Source organism: Nelusetta ayraudi, unplaced genomic scaffold (genome assembly GCF_046127955.1).
Source record: "Nelusetta ayraudi isolate G7.1 ecotype Tasmania unplaced genomic scaffold, CSIRO-AGI_Nayr_v1 ptg000052l, whole genome shotgun sequence".
Lineage (NCBI taxonomy): Eukaryota > Metazoa > Chordata > Actinopteri > Tetraodontiformes > Monacanthidae > Nelusetta > Nelusetta ayraudi.
Window position 1 is genome coordinate 3,220,173 of NW_027466102.1, and position 20,125 is coordinate 3,240,297.

Consider the following 20,125-nt stretch of genomic DNA (forward strand, 5'->3'; position numbering starts at 1 on the left):
GATAATGACTGGAGTGCATCATTCTAGGGAGGGGGGGAAAAGCACGTGGGGAGAGGTGGCTGAAGCAGTGAAGCATTTGTCGACCTGGGAAAAGTTCCAAATTAGAAAAATAACAGGCAGGACGGATTTATTTAAATTTAAATTCTGTGATTTCTCTGTGATGTTTATCTGCGAAATGGATAATACCACCAACGCACATTTAAAACAAAAACTCAGGGCAGTATCACACCACTAGGCGGGGCTATTTACTAAGCAACGTCAAATGCGAGGGACTGGAAATGGACCAAGTGAGAATCCTTCAAGGGAAGTGTGATGTGCTCCTTGGGAAATGTGACTTTACTCAGCTGGCTTTCTTGTGCTGTTTATTTTTGTATCGACTAAGTGACTGTTTGCAAAACAGGAGGAGGACAACAATTCCAGAGTGAAAATGTGAAATCAAAACATGGCTGCGTTCATTTGTCCAAACACAAGTAACTCTTCATTCTTGCTTGCCGCACCCAATGCATTTTTCATTTTTTACCTTTCATTTAAATTATATATATATATATACACACACACACACACACATGTACATATGTATATATGTATGTATGTATGTGTATATATGTATATATATATATATATATATATATATATATATATATATATATATATATATATATATATATATATATATATATATATATATATATATATATATATATATATATATATATATATGACCACAGTGTGACTGAGTACATGAATACTCAATATAAATACGCCTGACTTAGCACTGCTGCTAAATTTCATCTGTAGTCCCCCCAAAAAAGACAACAATTGACACAAAAAGTACAACTATTGACATAAAAAGTACAACAATATAATACAAGAATTGACATGAAAACCAATTCACATAAAAAGTCCATAAGCATCCACAAGTCCATAAACATTCACACATAATAACGATACCTACATTCTTGCACACGTACCGGCCATAAACATTCATGCATAATAACTGTATCTATATTATTGCACACGTATCCGCAATAAAGATTCGCACATAATAATTACGTAGCTACACTATTGCACACACACATAGACATACAACTGCACACACACACACACACACACACGGAAGAACCAGATTGAACATGGTTTCAGGTGCTCACAAGTTTGTTTGTCTAATATCCAGTCTGTAAGTTGTGCTTTAAAAACCCTAAAATTTCGGACACTCTCTAATATAAATGGGTGGCTTGGTGCATTTTGAACATCCTTGGATTGACAACACGTCACTGACATGGATAGGCACACTATATAATCAAAATGCTTCTGTCTCTGCTATTTCCTATGTTTGTATTGTTTGAGGGTCGCACGGTGGCGCAGTGGTTAGCGTTGCTGCCTCACAGCAAGAAGGTTGCGAGTTCGATTTTGGGCGTGGGACCTTTCCGTTTGGAGTTTGCATGTTCTCCTTGCGTCTCTGTGGGTTCTCTCCGGGTTCTCCGACTTCCTCCCACACTCCAAAAACATGCATGGGAGGTCAGTTAGAAACTCTAAATTGTCCTTGGGTATGTATGTGAGTGCGAATGGTTGTTTCTTTCTATGTGGCACTACAATGAACTGGCGACTTGTCCAGGGTGTCACCTTGCCTTCGCCCTATGCAGACCCCCATGACCCTGAGCTCAGGAATAAGCGGCTGAATGATGCATTTTGACCCGTGTTTCTGCGATGCAGTGTGATGGCCGTTGCAAACGACTTTCAACCTAGCCTTACCCCCACGTTACACCAGAGGCGTCTGCAGTGCGTTTGCAGAGCAGAGCAGCTCCGCAGCAGAACGCGGTCATTAAAGTCAGAGCGCAGGTTCACACCAGGTGTGGCGTCAATGATGTGAAAACACGCCGGATCTGGATTTTGTTTTTCTGTGTGCTGTGTTTTTCTATTTAACTGTTCAACTGTTCAACGCTGTTCAGTTAGGCCGTCAAATATCAAAGCAGATTTCACTTTAAATCAGAAACTATGATAAACAAAATGCAGGTATACTTTAAATACCTGCATCTTGTATGATACCAGCAGTTTTGTTTATCATTATTTTTCTTTTTTGCACACAACGAGAATTCGAGACATTGTTGAGACAAGTTTTCTCGCACTGTTGTTTTCTTTAAATCCACGTGACACTACCTTGGTTGTTGTGCGATCTCGCAATCCTCGCGAGAACCCATCGAGCCTTGCGCGACACGCCCCGCTCGCACTGTGGACGCGCCGCAGACGCTTCTGGTGTAAATTTGGGGTTACAATCAGTTGCCAGCTGCTGGACCTCAGGTTGTCTTTTAAGCATGGATACTAAATACTACGTTGACACCGCAGTCGCACATTTGGTGGGAAGTCAGCCTGACGGAGCCCATATGGCTCGTGGCCTTTCGCCTACGACTGCATCACACCAGCGATTATTCACCTGCTCTGGTGTGAAATCGATTATCTCTTCTCCACTGCCAGAAGTAATGATCTTATACCCACCCAGCTCTTCGCAAAGGAAGACCCGCTAGATATTACATATTGGACTAAAATCTAAGGAAGGAAGAAGTTGAAGACTTTAGATTCCAAAATATTCCAAAAAACACTTAGGGCCAGATCCACAGAGCGATTGCCCGGCTTTTTGCGCCAGAAAATCCGTGTCAACAGCTCCAAAAATGCGCCGAGGCGCAGGTAGCGGCAGGGCTGCGCCAAACAAACTCATTTGAATGTATTTAAATGAGTCATTACGCGCAAAATGACACACACACTTATATGCAAATATGCCCCATTCAAACAGTGGCAGATCCAGAAAGAGTTTGCGCTCGTGTCCGCACGCAGTTTGACAGACGCAAACACCGCCAGCCAAAACCAGGCGCAGTTTCTGTCTGTCAAAGTGTTTCTGGCTTCTGAGTGAAACTTTCCTCTCTGAAAAGCCTGAAATATATATATGGCTCCCCAAATCTTATATATAGATAGGCATAGACTACAGTATATATGCCAATATTTAGGCTATGGAAAATTCTAATGGTACTCAGGTGTTGGTGACTAACGCGTCTTGACTTTCTTTCCATTATGGCAGCAGTCTTGGTAAGACGGAGGAGGCATCATAATGCCAGGCGCGCATTTATCATAGCAGAGTTTCGCTGCTTAACCTCCGAGAACGTGACATTTTAAAGAGATACAGGTTGCCGGGACACACAATTCTTTCCTTGCCGGAGGATTATAAAGGATGACATTGAGCCGGCTACCCAAAGAAGTTTTGTTCTTTTCCGTGCATCCGTGAACACAAAGCAAACACATGCACCCATGAACAACCTTTGGCGCAAACTGCACTCAGGTTGCCAGACCGCAACATTCGCACCTGTTTCAGGTGCCGCATTTGTGTGCATGTTTGCGCCTGCATGTCATTAGCGCAAAAACCTTTGTGGATCCCCGTATCTGTGGCTGAAGATTGCAGCCGCAATCTCGCCGCAAAACGTGCCGCATTTCACCGCTGCGCGCCCTTCTTTGAAGATCTACCCCGAAGATTCCAAAAGGCTTTGCGTGGCCACATTATCATGTGCACTGCGGAAGTACTGGGTGTGTAATGAAGTGGCCGCTGAGTGTGTATGCGTCTGTGTGTGTATATGTGCAACTTTACCAAACCAAGTTTGGATGTGTTCATTAAGAGGTTGTAGGCAGTGGATACTTGTGGTTCCTGTTTCTAGTCTACCAGTCTGCCCAGTCTGACCTCTGACCCCTGACATCAACAAGACATTTTCCTTCACACAACTGACGTTGATTCACTTGACATTTTCTCTTTTTTTTTGACAATTCTCTGTTAATTGAGGGGGGGGAAGCCGAAGATTCACGAGAGAACCCACGCAGACACGGGCAGAACATGCAAACACCTCAAAGAAAGGCCCCAGACCTGGAATGGAATCTTTTCCGACCTTGAAGACTTTGCCTTCATTATTATTTTTTTTTTTGAGTTTTAAACCCCTTTAATTTGGATATTTGAAGTTCTGATAGTAACATAGCATTCTGATGATATCAGTAATATCTGATGATATCGCTAATTTGCGATGTTGTGAGAAATCTCAGTAGATCAGCAGTTTGCGAATCACTCGTGTCAAGCGCAGCCACTTAAAACCCCCTTTTCAGATAAGATGAGCCTTTATTGTCCCACAATAGGAACATTTACAGTGTATCCAGCAGGACAGTAGCAGTAAGTAAGAAAAAGAAGACAAAGACCGATCCCGTGCATGCAAAAAAAACTTGCTCATGCAAAAATATGAGCACTATGAACAATCTGTGCAGGACTTAAGACGTTCGTTCTCACTTTGGGCTAAAGCAGGTCGTCTTCATTGCATCCACATGCCCAGATGCATTAAGCTGCTACTCGTGTCATTGGCTGATCTATTTGTGTTGAAAACAGTCCACTGCATAATTGTCATACTATGTTCTTCCTCTAGTTTAATTCCAGACTCAGACGGTTTCACTTTGAACATCGCTCTGTGGCTCTGCGGTGCCACACAAGAGACTCATCTTGTGTTTCTTCCTCACATCTATTGCCAGTGCATTTTGTAACCATATAAAAGAATCAGATCTAGAACAGAATTCTCGCTTCTTCGGATTAAGAATAAGCCTTGTGTAAGGCCTTGAATCAAAATAAAGCCCGTCTTGATCTTCCACAAGACCACTTTTAGTCTCTATCTTAACCTTGGATTTTACGCTTAAGTGGACAGAGGCAAACGTGGCGTGGGTGGAATGAAGTGGAGAGAATGTGAAGGCGGTCACACTTGGAGATCTGTTGACTGGTAGTACTTGGTGGAGTTTGAATAGTTTGTTTCAGTTTTTTCTTTTCTCCAAATTGGTAAATTTCACAGAAGTTTGCGCAAAACTCGGCTGAGGCAAAATAAGTGAGCTCATGCAACAAAACCTGCTCCTTCCTCTTGATCATTCCATGCAGCATTATGGTGAATGGTCTACATTTTGGCAGGCTTATTTCCAGTGCAATGCAATGCAATGCTGGAATGGCAAACGGGGGAAAAACAACTGTGAATGCAAAACTTTAGGATGACTCAACTTATGACAAGCTACGCAATGCAGCAAGAATTAGGATTTTAGTCAAATGGCATGCTCACAATATCAAAGACAACAAACGCTCTTAATGCTACTCAACTTGATCACACTGGCAGTGTTTTGCCTCTGGTGCTTTCCACTCTTTCTTTTTAAACTTGATCCTTAAATACAGTGCCGTTCAAACACCTGCACATGGATTTCAACACGTGTCTGGGTGACGTCAGCAGGGTCTCAACAAGACCAGGGGAACAGCAACCACTCTGTCCACTGGAGGAGTGATGTCATCGCAGCCGAAAGCAGGAGGTCAGCTGAGGCTTCCCTCAAGCCTGGCGCTGTGTTACTGAGACCACCGCAGGTTCAATCACATGCACGACTGGCCGGGAGGACGCAGAGAGAAATGGGAGCTGACTGGCTGATCGACATGGAGAGTTATCAATTGATTTCAGTCACAAAGAGAGAGGGGGGCGGAATAACACTTTAGGCAAAGGTACAAAACTAAGACAGACATACATAAAAAAAAAAAAAAAAAACCCAGAGGAGAAGAGGGGCTGCATGAGTGTGCAGGCTGGTGGGAGCAGGAGCGTGTCGAGCTGCAGAGCTGCAGAATCCTGAATCCAGCGTACGGAGGAGTCCACGTCCTTGTTTTGCAGTGAGTCTGCGGGAGCAACATGCAGCTCGCGCCGCTGCCTCGCACTGCTGCAGTGAAGGAGTAAATGCGGAGCCCAGCGCTGCTTCAGGTGATCCACTACAGCCCAGCCCGGCAGACTGCTCCCTCCTCAGCCTTCCCTCTCCTCCTCCTTCTCCCTCCTCCATCCTCCTCTCCTTCACTTCCTCCACCTCCTCATCCTCCTCTCCCGCCAGCGCACCGTTTCCTCTGAGGGTCTTTGAGGGGGGAAGAAAAAAAGAATCAGAAAGGGGACGGAGAAACATTGGAGCGATCCTGCGATTTGAGCCGCTTTCAGATGTGTAACACCTCTGCATGACTCTCCGCTGCTTCACCGTCATCGTGTGAAGACGCGCCGCATATGTGCTCCAATGTCTTCTGAACAGAGACTCGCTGCAAGGTAGGACTCATGCGGACAAATTCCTGCTCTTTTTTTCCTTCTTCTGCTTTTCCACAGATGCATTTTTTTGCTGGCAACTGTCACTGCCTCTTCGGTGTACATTTAACAGGTAGAGGGGAAGTTACCACGGTGGACTGGGGCAATTGGTATTCTGGACAGTTGAAGGGGGGGGGGGGGGGTTCTGAGGTAGATCCTTCATGGATAGGACTGCAGACGTCTGTTCTGGCTTTGGAGGAAAGGCATCACTTATCCCCTTAAAACGCAGCGATGTATGAAGGTGTGTTCATACTGTATGCATGTGTGTGTGACACAATCTAGCAGGGGTAGAAGGAGTCAACTGTCAACCATTTTTTTCAATGGGAAACGTTCACCAATGTGGCTGTATGGTTTCCATTTTTTTCCTCCTATGACCGCTAACATGGACAGGGTTCTGGGACTTCTTCTTCTTCTTCTTCTTCTTCTTCAAAAAAACAAAACAAAACGTAAAAGGCTGTCTTGTAATACTCTTCAACGCCTCGTAACAGGCCGTTATGTAATAATCTCTCATAATCCTTTCGGGTTGTAGAAAAAAGAAAACCCCTCCGCCTGACAAGGGCTGTGTTCTTCTTAATGGCTTATTTTGTCACACATGGACAACATTTGAGATGAAGGGATGGAGCGTGAGGGGCTTTGCGAGGTGTTCCGTTGGAAAACTTACTGTGGTCGGACAGCTGCGACCGCTCTCACGTCCCCCTAGTTCTGTCGACGATGGCATGTCGGGCGTGAAAAACTAAAAAGCTCGACAAACCTGCTCGTGGCCTAATGAGGCTCCACTTTCACTTTGCGTACGCCCGCACACTGGCACACCCACACTGGCATACACTCTTGTTCTGAAGTAAGAGCTTTGCACTGCGGCGTTCTCCAAATCCTGCATTCTGACAGAGATTTTTGAAATGGGAATCGGGGGGAGGGAAGAGGGGGAGGGGGGGCGTGTGTGTGTTGGCAGGACGACTTGTCTCACCATATCGTAGGGACCTGAATCTGTGCACACAGTCACGTTGCGGGGACACTCCATCCCAATGGGGACACAACACATTTAGTTTTAGGATAAAATCTTTGCGTGAAGATGGCCAGGCTGAGGCCGTTGGAAAATAATTCTGGGAACTTTTGCTGTAAAAAGTCCTTTTTAAAAACACAGGCGAGAAGGTGTAAATCTGAGGGTTGAGAAGACACTTGTCAGTAATGTCACCCACGTCAATAGGCATCCAAATTTGTTTGCCACAAAAAGAGCAGCCTCTTAATAATATCAATATGCACTTCCACGGTTGCTGATGTTCACTCACTCGACAGGCAAGTCTCTTTCATAAGTCTCCTCTGGTACTTTGCAGCAGACTGATGGATAATCTGTCACGGGAAGAATTAATTGTCACATCTTCATTTCCACACAAACACAAACACACACACACACACACACACACACACACACACACACACACACACACACTCAAATGCGTGTGGCTGCACATGAAGAATTTGCCCTTGGAAGAAGCGTCATCTTCTAAAAGCTTTGGACATATACAGTGACTTAAAGGCGCATCCATCCACAGAGCCACACGAGCGCTTGTGTGCACTGAATGACGCTGCTCTCATTTGTAGCAAGGTGATGCCGCGTAACGATTAGGATGCAGAGGAGGACCTTGTTTCCCACTCGGGTTATTGTTATGACTCCCATTCCCTGGCAGCAACAATCGCACATGCCTCATTTAGACACTTAAATGAGTAAACACAGGCCGAATCAAATGAATCCAAAAAGTTAGCAGGCCTTTTCAAAAGGCGCCGCAAGAGCACGTCGGCCGTCCCCCCCGAGAATCCAAGTCTTATCGGGTGAACAAAGCTGAAGCCGGATGGAATGAATGAAAGAACGTAGGGCCAGTTGTCACAAGTGAAAAAATAGAAATACATAATTAAAATCAACTGCCTTGTTCCAAAGATCAGACCAAGATGTGATGCTGATCTTCTATTCTGAGAGTAAAGTGGTAGTTGTCAGTGGTTTGGCCTAGCAAAACTAAATCTGAATCTATTAAAGTCTTTCGTGTTAGGAGGGGGAGTTGGTTGTTGGTGAAAGTACCATAATTGGGAATGTGCTCTATCGACCGCCTGTGTCTGAAATTCTGAGAGGATAGTGGTGTTGCACCAAAGGCTTGCTTCACCAAATATTTGGACTGACTGGATGCCCTCTTAAGCGACGTGTGTATTTTCACAAGGACTTCTTGTCAAAATGTGAGATTACAGCCTAAGAACAAATTCATGAAACAGTGCAGTGGCTTTCTCTTTGTTTTGCTGCAGAGCTTTCGGGGTCAGACTGAAATGATTAACCAACTATCAACTGATTAGCTGATTCAATGCTGAGTGCGGCAGGGAAGAACAGCCTGGCAGTTCTGTTAAATTTAAAGTAATGGTTCATGCAACAGTCCCGACAGAGCCTTTCTATTGGTCCCATCCAAGATGCTGAAGCATTAGTGCGTGTCGTTAGTAAGTGGCAATGATGATACGACTAACCACTCAGGACCCAACTGCTAACTCCAAGTTGGAAAAACATTTTAAAAAATTGGAGGTATTTTAGCAGTCAGCTAAAAAAATAAATTTAAAAAAAATCATCATTTCGTCTTACTTCATCCAAACAACAAAAAACAAATGAGTTCAATATTTTCCAACTACAGGTAAAGGGTTGGGATGTCACTGATACCTCTGCAAGAAATTCCTAGACTTGTTGCCACCAACAATACACAATTTATGACAGAGAAGCATTACAAACCAAAAACGACAAAAGACAGAATTTAAGCGCAGCACGATGTTTTTTTTCAAGAGGTCATCAAACTTCAAATGAAATGCTAATATAATAAAATAAATGCTGTGTATGACCAGTTAAATTGATCAAGTCAGGTGAGGGCACTTCCTGTTCCTATTTTCCTTTTTTGCAAGGGCAAAGAAGAGAAGCAACCTCCTCGCTGTCTGATTGGCTAATACATATTAGGTTTAAATGCAGAGAGTGAAGGATGGAGTGTAGCTTAGAAAGTCCAAATGTTTGACTGAATATGCAACATTTAAATAAAATATCTACCATACATTTATGACAGCCCAAGAAAAGAAAAATACGATTTTTATGGAAAAAGCCACATTCCTCTGCTCCCACTTTTAATCCCTCCTAGTGGTGCTTGGTACAATACCATGTTAGGTAGTGAAGAAGGCTGTGTGGGTGTATGGGTGAGCGGAAGAGTGAATATGAGTTTGAATATAGCAAGGACTCAGAGGAGTGAGCAGAATATTGGCAGCAGAACTCACGAGCGTTACCTCAAAGTTTGTGATAAAAAAAAAAAAAACCCACAAGACACTAATAGTGTTGATATATTACGCTGAGTAGTGGAACCTTTAGCAGCTGTAGTTGGGTCTTTTTGAAAATGCGCATGGTTTTGTGTCTAAATATTTGTCTTGACAATATAGGTACAATGAAGGTATGGCACTCATTAGTGCTGCTCTTCATTGTGAGAGACTGATTCTGGGCTTGAATCAGTGTTTGCAATGCTACAGCTCATCTTAAAGCTAACGGCCTGCAGTTGAGAGCCACTTTGGCTACCTGTCAAGCATTTAGCTCTGTGGGATTTTTTTTGGGTGACAGCCGAATTGGTAGTACCTCGCAAGTTTGTCAGAGTTTTTGTTTCAATCATTCTTTTTTTTTTTTGTTGTTGAATGATCCGTCCTCCATTTATTAGGAATTGTTTGTCACAAATGCTTCTGACTCACAGATACTTTTCATCTGACGCGTAAGACGCCGAGGACGTGAGCGGCGCTCGCTCGGGAAACCAAGGGGGTGACGATGGCAAAACAGGGAGGCGTTCGCTGTCGATAAAGGGGGCGGAAAGAAGGGGACGCGAACAAATGTCTCAAAAAAAGGAGCTCTCCCTCCTGTCCACCGAGATGGTCGGAGCACATCGGTCACTCCGGGGGTGAGGAATTCCCTCGCCCAGGTGTTGAGCCTCTTGCGTGCGTGTGTGCGTGTGCATGTTTTCTGTTTGTGATAAACAAAAAAAAACGTCTGCAATTAATAATGGAATCAACCTCCTGGTGTGTGGTGTGGTTTGCATTCCCTAATGAGGACTGGATTCATCCTCAGTCTCTGACAGTGCACGGGCTGGAATATGCTGCTCTCCGTCCTGTTTCCATGGAGATGCTCATGAGCTGTTGCGCCCCCCACCCTCCACCCTCCACCCCACACACACACACACACACACACACACACAACCCCTCCTCCCCACCGCCTCCAAACCTTCCCATCCCCAATCTGCACCCTTCCACCCCGCCCCTTCTTGTTCTTCTTCTTTGGAAGAAGGATCTGGGCCAGCTTGTGCTTGTGTGTACGCTTGTGTGTGTGTGTGTGTGTGTGTGTGTGTGTGTGTGTGTGTGTGGGATACAATGGTGTGTTAACACAAACACGTATGACGACGTTGAAAGATCGCGGCACTGTGGCGGCGTCAGGCTCCACAGCATCGAGCCTGCAGGCATGTGGATGCGCTGCCTGGTATCTCCACTGTACAGCAGCGCCTCTGTGACATGCTCCCCCCCAGCCCCCACATCCACCCCCACCCGTCAGCTAGCGCCGCGCTACTAGTAGCTTCTAGCGCTGCGGCTCTAGCCCAGTTCGGGGGGGGCGGGGGGGTGCAGGCGGGTGTTCCTGCGTCTCATGGTGTGTCGCGAAGCCTGAATAGTCGGCGACACTTGGTGAGTTGTTATCGAAGGCGTTTGTGCGTTTGTGCGTGAGCACACTTGTTTGCAAAGGGAGTGAGTCACGGCGGCAGAAGGAGTGAGATGAGGAAAGAAGGCGAGAGAGGTTATGGAAAGACACACAGATGGAGACGGGAGGAACAGCGGGTTAAAATTATCCCGGATCTTAACAGACGCGATAAAGACGTCGGTTTTGTTTGCAGCAATTCCTTGAAACACCAAGAAAATCTGAGGACAGTTTGTCAGGCACACATGCCCTTTGGGGAAAGAAACGGTCCCCCCCCCCCCCACCCCAACTAAAAAAGGGGGTTCTGCAGCCCGGAAAAACAGGCATTTTAGTGGCTCTTGGTTCCATCGGTGATAAAGGTGACAAGTGATTCCTGGCCAGACAAAGAGGCCGCCACATGGACAGGCTGTCGAAAATAGAAGCGAAGAGGATCTTTTACTCTTGGCAGAATGATGCAGTGCAGAGCTGAGCAGAGCCTCTGCTCTATAAAGGCCGGGGCAATCCCTGGCAGCAGCGAGGTTTGGAGGTGAACTATTCCTTCAGAAACAGGCGTCTTCCTCGCGATTAGGAACCTGGAAAGAATGCATCGGGCACAGCTTGATTAATCCACCATATGCAGTGATGAGCTCGACAAACTGAAGCTGGGGTGGAGCAATTTCTAAAAGTCGATGTGATTAAAATAGTAATATAGAATTAGTCCGATGATTCGGGTGGTTTAAAAGTCTTACCGTTTCTTATCACTGAAAAATAATCTTGGGGCATGTAAAATGACCGAGTGCCTAATTTTGGAATGGTGCAGTCGGTTCAACTGATCGCAGGGAGGTTATTTTTTATAGTTCCAAACTGCAAATGACCCTCAAACCTTCTCTGAGCTTGTTGCCCGATGGGCACCAATTAAATAAAGATGTCCACACATACGTACGGACGTTTACTTGAACGCAAGCACATTACAAGGCAACACATTACAAATGCAAACTTGAAAGACATTTTTATAAAAAAAATCTCCACAAACCTGTATCATAGATCACTGCCTGTTACAATGAGTTATGTGTGATCACCACAGCTCCGAACACAGCGTCAGGATTTAGCCTGTTCAATCGCTCGGTGGCAGCTGTTAGCTCAAGCTATTGAAAACGACGAGTCTGTGGGGGGGTGACATTAACACATAGGTTTTATCCCTCACCAGTGCTTTGCTACCTGCCGCACAACATAAGCCGCCTGTTGTGACGCCCACTAGGCCAGTGATGCCTGCCAGGTGGTGCCTGTCCACACGGAGCAGTCAGGGCACTGACACTAATGTTCCAAGCCAGCATCCAGTCAGACAGTGGCCACAGTGGGCCATGACACCAAGCCCACCAGGGTTCCTCTCTTTGTCGTCTCATGCACTTTACAAGGTCACCTGTCTTTGAGACTGCGTATTAAACGTATGAGAGGACTTTGCAGAAAATGCATTCAGATATGCGGTTATGTTATGTTCATTCCAAGCAAAGGTGTAATCACAGACAACCTATTTATCTAAAACACACCAAAAAAAACTCTCCGGGCCGTGCCGCAAGCGCGTGAATGTGGAGTGACTGAGCCGGACAAGCTGACATTATCTGAAACTACGCTTGGTGTAACCCTAAATCTGCAGGGTCGCTTTCTGTTACTGGAGCTTTTCTACGACTGTCAGTGACGGACCTGCCTGCCACACAGAATTCTGTAACCACATGTTTTTGTGCTGCGACGAGACTTTTTGTTTTGTTGTATTTGTCAAAAAGAAAAAAAAAAGCCAGTTAAAAACACACCACTCACACACCACAGTTCTGAGCCCAATGCAGGTCCATCACTGATTGTTGTCCCCTTGGTAACAGATTATTATTATTTCTAACAGCGGAAGGGCAACTGTTCCAAAGGGCGGGAGGAGATGGAGATTCACATGCACTAACAAGCAGGATTGAAAAGGCTTGTTATAGAACTGACACCCCCGATGAAGTAACGCCACTGGAGTTTCACCTTTCTAGATTCTTATCAGCCTAGATCTGACAGTGATGAAAAATCACATAATGCCTATTTAAGGGCCAAGACTGAGACACTGCACAATATTGTGTGTAGAGCTCAGGTAAACACCGTGCACCTCAGTCATCTCAAGAGAGCAATGGAAACTGGGGACGGAATGATGGGTAAAATAGGTGCTAATGACCTATTTTTGCTCACTTTTAGGTTTGTAATCATCTTTCACTAAAAGACATCATCGTAAACGACCTTAGTCCATCAATATAGTGACGTGTTTTCCACCATCCACCTCAAGTCTAAATGTTTTGCTTTCTTTTTTTGTTCGTAAAAAAAAAAAATAATAATAATAGTTCCAGGTCTAGAAAGCTCTTTGAATGTATACAATATACTGTATATGCTGAGAAACAGAGCATTGAACCACTATCAGAGTTTTAAACGCACCTTGTGTTTTATTTCAACAGAATCTGAGCTTCAGTTTCCACATTGCACTTTCAGCTTGCAAATTAACATTGGCAAATGCGTAACAAGCCTCTATCTGGAAGGCTCTGCCCACTTGGAAGTGTTCTTTCCAAGGTTTCGTAACCGGATTCTAGCAAGCGGTTGGCATGTGGCTCTATCAGTTGGACTGGAGAGTAAACCCTTGGCTCAACAGCATAACTTGAGCTTTGGATGCGAATATATAAATAATACAGAACAATAACCTCAATGGCGCACTCTGATGAATGGGCCTTGAGTAGCGGCTAGCTTGCTATTGACACTGATTGCCTGGATCAATCTGTTTTTGATTTGTTCAATCCTGATTTGACACCCACTATAATTCCATTCAATGCAATATCAATGTGTTAAAGATATTTAAATTGAGTGCCTTTTATGATGGAAATGTAAGGAACCTTCTTACTGCTCGCAATGGTGAAATGAAAACACTAAAGGTCCAGTGGGTAATATTTGGCTTGACACATGGTTTTTCTAAGAAGGTGGACGAGGTATGCAGGTTTGAGGGTGTAGGCCACGGCAGCTCAATGACAAGCTCAGGACGGGGAGGGAGAGTGAAAGGATGCTTCAGTCTAAATTGTAACTGCTTGGTGTCACTGTTGCCTCTTCAGAATCTCCAAATATGACACTCTTAACTTAGACTAAAACTCAACCCTAAGGAGAATGGATAGACTGGCAGAGGTCAACAGCAAACCAACAGGAATTCAAACAACAAGCAAAAGACCATCCCTGAGCACGACACAAATAACTTTAAAAGAAGACGGGCCACAGCTGTAGACAATTACACCAGGTGCATCTCCAGTTAGTCGAGAACAAGCTGGGCACTAAGGCTACAATTTGCACTTGCCCCTAAAATTGGGTGAGAGATGGTGGAAACAAAACGTCACCATGGTCTGATGAGTCACAATGTTTTCCTGTGGCATTTGGATAAGCAGTCAAAAAAACATGAGAGCATGGATCCGTCCTGAGATTTGTTGCATGCACAATATTAACCCTCATGCTGCACAACTAGCACACAGGCTTACCTTTGCTACACAAGCTATAGTTGCGGGCCTCTCGTAAGGGTCACTTTCCATTTCTGGGACTTGAGGGGAGGGGCCACCAAGGAAAGAGCACAGTTTATCGAACTGAATGATCACTTTCAGGATTAAATTAATCAATACCCTCAAATTCAAATGAGTATTGATATATGTGGGAGAATTTATTTTTTTTCACTCAGTCCCAGTTGTTGCAAAATTGGTGTATTGCAGCTAATTTTCAAATGCCTTTTATAATGATTTAAAATTTAAAAATGAAAGCACTGGACAGCTGACTAAAAACTGAGATTGATTTTAATAATGTGATGCAGGTCCAATGAATATAATCAAAAGAAAAAACTCCAAAACGGCCATCCTGAATGTGATGCACCAGCACACCACAGAAATCAGTCCATTCGGATCGCAGTTTAGCAATTGTGCTGGATTAGGCAGATCCATTTGTCACCGCAGAAAATGTGTCTCAACGTGTCACTTGCAACAAACATTTGTTGATGCAACCCTTTAATTGGTTAGCTTTTTTTTTTTTTTTCTTTCCCCAATTACAAATTCATGTGTATCTGCAGTTCTTATTCCCCCATGAGGACAACAGACATGTGCTGAAGAGAACTCAAGGCAGCTCAGCTGTTCTTCTTACGAGCCTCTTACAAAATATCTCATGTAATCCTTTGTAAATTCATGACTATTTGTCTTCCTGCTGGGCTTTTAGTTTGACAATAAAACCAGGGAAGTGTGCGCCATGTGAAATTCCCTGTGATGGGAGAAAGAATCGAAATGCCCCAATTTAGGATCAACATGCCGGATGTTTTGCTTTGGAATATCGTTATTCAAAACTTATGTTAAATTAATATGTTTCGTAATATGTCCAGTTTAAACGTCTGGTTATGAGCTCCAAGGATAATACCTTTCAAATCAATGACAACGATACTGCTGTGGTACAGTGGAATGCATGGGTTACATGTGGGGGACACCGAAGAAATCGAATCAAATCCGCTTCAATTCAATTCATCCTCTAGCGCTGAATAGAATATTTGCCTCTGTCCTTCATTTGTCAGCGTTAGTAGCCAATATCTGATTGCTGTCAAAGGGCCGAGCAGTCTATGAGCGTGCCGTCTCTAGTTTTCCTTACACACGATGGATGTTTATAAATGATTACCAGCAAGAGAATGAATAATTTTCCGCTACTCTGATCAGCAGGATTTTTTTGTGTACATATGAAGCTTTCTTCACATCAATTTCTATCAAGTATCCTAAACTATACAATCTTGGATGCCAACTGATATGCTGAGGAATCCAGAGGCCCCATTCTGGAAAGAGTAGTGTTCTGATTTGATTTGATTCGAAGGCAATAGCCGGAAGGAAAAGGTAGTAAAGAATAATCATTTTGTGCCCCTGGAATTTCTTACTAAGGGTTTTTTTTTATTAAAATATTCTGTGACTGCTGTGTGGTCTTGGTGTCATAAGTGGAAACACTTCCGCTGAGTGTCTGAGTGGCTGCCTTCTCGAAGCGGACTCGACTGCAGAAGCTGCCCTTTTAAGTTTATGTGCAGTGAAACACAATAGATATATTATATTTATGGATATAAAATAAATCAAACATTGAGCTAAATGAAAGTGAAGTCAGTCTAAAGACTTTTTGTGGCACCTGGTGTCTGCCACTGTTGCCTTACATTTCACTGTGGTCAGTCAGGATGGAGTGCTGACTGGCTAAAACCACGGAACTCAAAATGAACGCGACGTGAAATGTGCATGTCGAAAACTTGGATGATAAAAAGGCTGAAACTTCCTTTTTCAGGTGTGTTTTCATGTCGGCTATTTGTTCCTGACACCAGGGCGGTGATACGATAAAAGTGATTTCAGCCATTTGTCAGTCATTGAGGAAAACGCAGACCTGGACCACTATTTTTTTCCCTGATAAAAAATATGTCCCGTGCTCCCACTGTGTGCTCAAACACAGGAGCAGATCTTCCCAACACGTCTCCCAGGCTGCTGCCCTGTTTTACCTCTCCACATGTGAAGCGCCCTCTGCTCTTGCTCACAGCTCACTGTGCTCAGCTAAGTGCTGCTTTGAGATTAATATATGGGAGCCCCCACCCCTCTCCTTCTCTCTCTCTCCCTCTGCCGCGATGATGTAATAATGGTGGCGGTTTACTGTTGCCTAGCTACAGGGGCAAGGTGGAGATAACACTCGCTCAGGGTCTCGCTGTTTCCGTAACCAAGGCCCCGAGGACAGTCCAAATAAGGTTTCCCAGCTTTGTGATTCGGAACACAATTAGAAACAGGCAAAACAATGTAAAAACAAGGCAGATTTTAAAAAAAAATGCCTCTTTGATAAATGCGTTTTATGTAATAAGTACGGGCACTTAGTGACTCTTTACAATTACTGTCTCCTCTGTTCTGTTGATGAGGGGGTTTCCTCATCATATAATCTTCTGAAGCGCACACTGGGGGTGCCGCTGCCAAGACTCCCTGCTCCATCTTTGCGCATCTCATTACTGATCATCACTGAAGTCAGCCGGTGCGGGAGAAGAGAATGCAGAGGACAGGGTTTAGATGGAAGCAGATGATTTGCTGTAGGAAAATCTATTGGCGTAAATCATTAATGCTTTCCCTTCAAACAACTGTCTTTTGTATATTGCTCTCTTTTTCCTTCCAAAAAGAGAGGCACAGGTCACCAAGTATGTGGTAGTGTGTATGTGTGTGTGTTGTTTTTGCATTGGAGCAGTCATTTAATCTGATCCCATGGACTCAAATACAGTTCTAGAGCACCACCCATTCATTCCCCGTTGTTCCCTAAACAAAAAGTCCCTCAGTCAAGAAAGGACCAACACCTATTCACTGGTTGTTTCAGTTCAATTTCTGCTGTAATTAGCCTCCATCACAGGCTCTATTGTGCATACACGCTTTGGCTTTATCAGCTGACTCCAGATGTAGACACTGAACTAAATCTCAAAAATAAAATCCTGTCAGCGGTTCACGTCACGTCTGCCAATCAGTGCAAATTTGTATGTAATTTTATTCAAGAATAACTCTTTTTTGGTCGTGGCAGTAGTCGTATTTGCAATGTTACTACTACTACTGCTGTGGAGCAGTTAAATACCTGGACATTCCCCTGTATGACTGAATTAAATCAGAAAATGACCAAGATTTCCCCAGGTAACAGACATTTTAAATAGAAAAATACATGGTTTGTCCACAGCTGAGAGAGGTTTAGATCATTTTGAAAGAATTCAGAACTTTTCTATTTCTTTAATTGCTGGCTCATCAAAAAATTTAAATTTACCCCATTTGGGGCTATTATTCACGTCAGTCCCTCACACTCTGATGACAGTTATGATACAAATACATGAGTAACATTAGCAAAACATCAACATAAAACATTATCAACGCAACTATATTTTTAGCTAAATGATTCACTGTAGCCTCCTTAGCCAGCAACTCTTCTCATTGGATCTCATGCATAAATACCCAGGAAGGAACATTTTCATTTTGAACAAACATTTACTCCCCTGTCCTCTGAACTGGCAGATGACACCATGTGAGAATTTTCTATCTCTGTGAAATCGAATACAAATCTAAAGTTTAAAATGTCCCCTGTGTCTCCGTATATATCGGGTCAATCTTGAGTGAGCTATTCCCTCAAGGGATCTTACCGCAAGAAGACACTCCAAGTACATCTTTATTTTGTCACATTTCTAGAACTTGAGAACATCAGGCAGCAAAATCCCCCGGCACTTCTTTGGTCATATTTTTTTTTCCAGTGAGTAATGATCGGCCATCAATTTACCGCCATCTGCTGCTCTACCAGCACACTGGTACCAGACTGGTGATGACCTTGGGGGTGGACTGAACGAGATGGGCCTTGTCTGCATGACTCGCAGCCAGCTGTCCATTTGTTCTCAAACACTGTGCCGCATCTTCTGCGTCTCTGGCTGCCACACTGAGTATCATAATGCATTTTCATTTTGTCACTTCAAGTGGTTTCTGTTTTATTAGGCAGCCTACAGCGGACGGTACACGGAAAGGGAGCTGATTAGCTGTGGTTTAAAAAAAGACCTTCTTGCTTCAAGTAGGCTTTTAAAACTGTTACTAACCTGCCACTACTCTAATGGCAAAGTTATCAATGAGTAAAATGACTGGAAGCGCTTGGTGGAACAGCACAAGCAAAACTTGAATGCATCGCAATTGGTCACATTTTGAGATTGTGGAATTATTCGAATCTGTTTCGTATCCACTTCTGGAATCAACTGATGAATTCAAGCCAAACAAGCACAATAGAGGGTAACATGGATGCTGATGCTGGAGCTCATTATAAAATTATAAAATGCAGACTTTTGCCAATTGGTGGAGTGCGTTTTTTTTTCCTTCGATCGACAGAAACGGTGTCTTGAGACATTAAAGATGATACTTGCTTCTGATCACCATTGATTTAGACGAAATGACAGCTCTCAATGTTGATCAGTGCAAATTATATTAAATTAGCTCATCTAAGATAAAACACCACCACATGAGTTTTCCCTTTAAATGATTATAGGGACAGATGATCATATGACAGCAGTGGCCCCCTGCAGGACAGACTGTATTTAAAGTCACATACTATTCGAGCAGCGTTTTGACAAAATGAAGTATGTGGTATGCGGTATGTGAATGAAAGGGAAATATGCTGCATGTCAAAAATATCCAATGGCTGGGAGAAAATTCTGAGTATGTATTAAAGCAAATACTCCCACATACAATGTGTTGCACTTTTAGATCTGTGAAGGACTTGATTTTCAACTTGCGTGTGGATGACTCCAATATAAAACTACAATGCTTTAGAATTGCACTTATCTCTCGTTCTCATTTGACTTTTAGCTTTTTAACTTTTTCAAACCATCTCCCACTGATATATTTGTTGTTGCTTAGTAACTACATCACATTTTTTGCAAAGGGTACCCTTGCACTCATATTTTGAGAAAAGGCACCGGAAGGGCTAAACTAGTCAAACTCTTGCTGTGGGTGTTTGTAGTCTCACTGTTCTTTAAGCACTAGGGAAGTGTTGTACTCCTTCTCTTGAGCCAACACGAAAATGTAAGGCAAGTACTGCAAAAAGCTGCAAATAGAGGGAAGGAGAGATGCAAGCTATGAAACTTTAAGGTTTATTTTAAGAATATATGTAATGTTGGCGCAATTACATGAGTGTATGTAACTAAGCTGGCCTGTGGTGCATTGAATCATCATGTGAAAAGTGATGTAAAGGTTCAGGGGATGCTTTCTTGGTACAGTTAGGAAACACTTGTGTCAAGTAGTACAGCCTACCTCATCGTCACCTTTATTTAACCAGGCAGGTCAATTAAGAACAGATAGGGATTATTGTTGCTCACCATGTCCATATTTTTATGCCACAGTGTACCCATCTTCTGCAGGATAATAATGCACCATGGCACAAAGCTGAAATCACCTCTTTTCTTGAGCATGACAATGAGTTCACTGTACTCAAACCAGTTTCCAAATTTAATTCCAATAGGGTAGCCTTGAAATATGATAAAATTATGTGACAATGTCTTTATGGGACAGAATATGTGAATAATGTTTCTAGCAGTCTTGTTGAATTTGTACCATCAACAATTCAGGCTGCTCTCAAGACAAAGGGGTCCAATCCAGTGCTCGCTGGAATAAGTGGCTAGAGAGTGAATGAACATTCAAATATGTTATTTTCTTCCATTTCACTCCAGTAGAAC

At 43.5% G+C, this 20,125-nt stretch overlaps 2 protein-coding genes across 2 annotated transcripts in view; both read left to right on the plus strand.

The window, feature by feature from the left end:
- The window catches only part of LOC142896257 (protein NLRC3-like), a 243,361-nt gene that overhangs the window by 31,329 nt on the left and 191,907 nt on the right, over positions 1-20,125 (plus strand). The gene's annotated exons all lie outside the window — the stretch shown is intronic.
- The window catches only part of dlgap2b (discs, large (Drosophila) homolog-associated protein 2b), a 48,239-nt gene continuing 33,134 nt past the window's right edge, over positions 5,021-20,125 (plus strand). The window contains exon 1 of the mRNA XM_076037576.1: positions 5,021-6,119. The gene's annotated coding sequence lies outside the window, so the exon portion shown is untranslated. The remainder of the gene's footprint in view (positions 6,120-20,125) is intronic.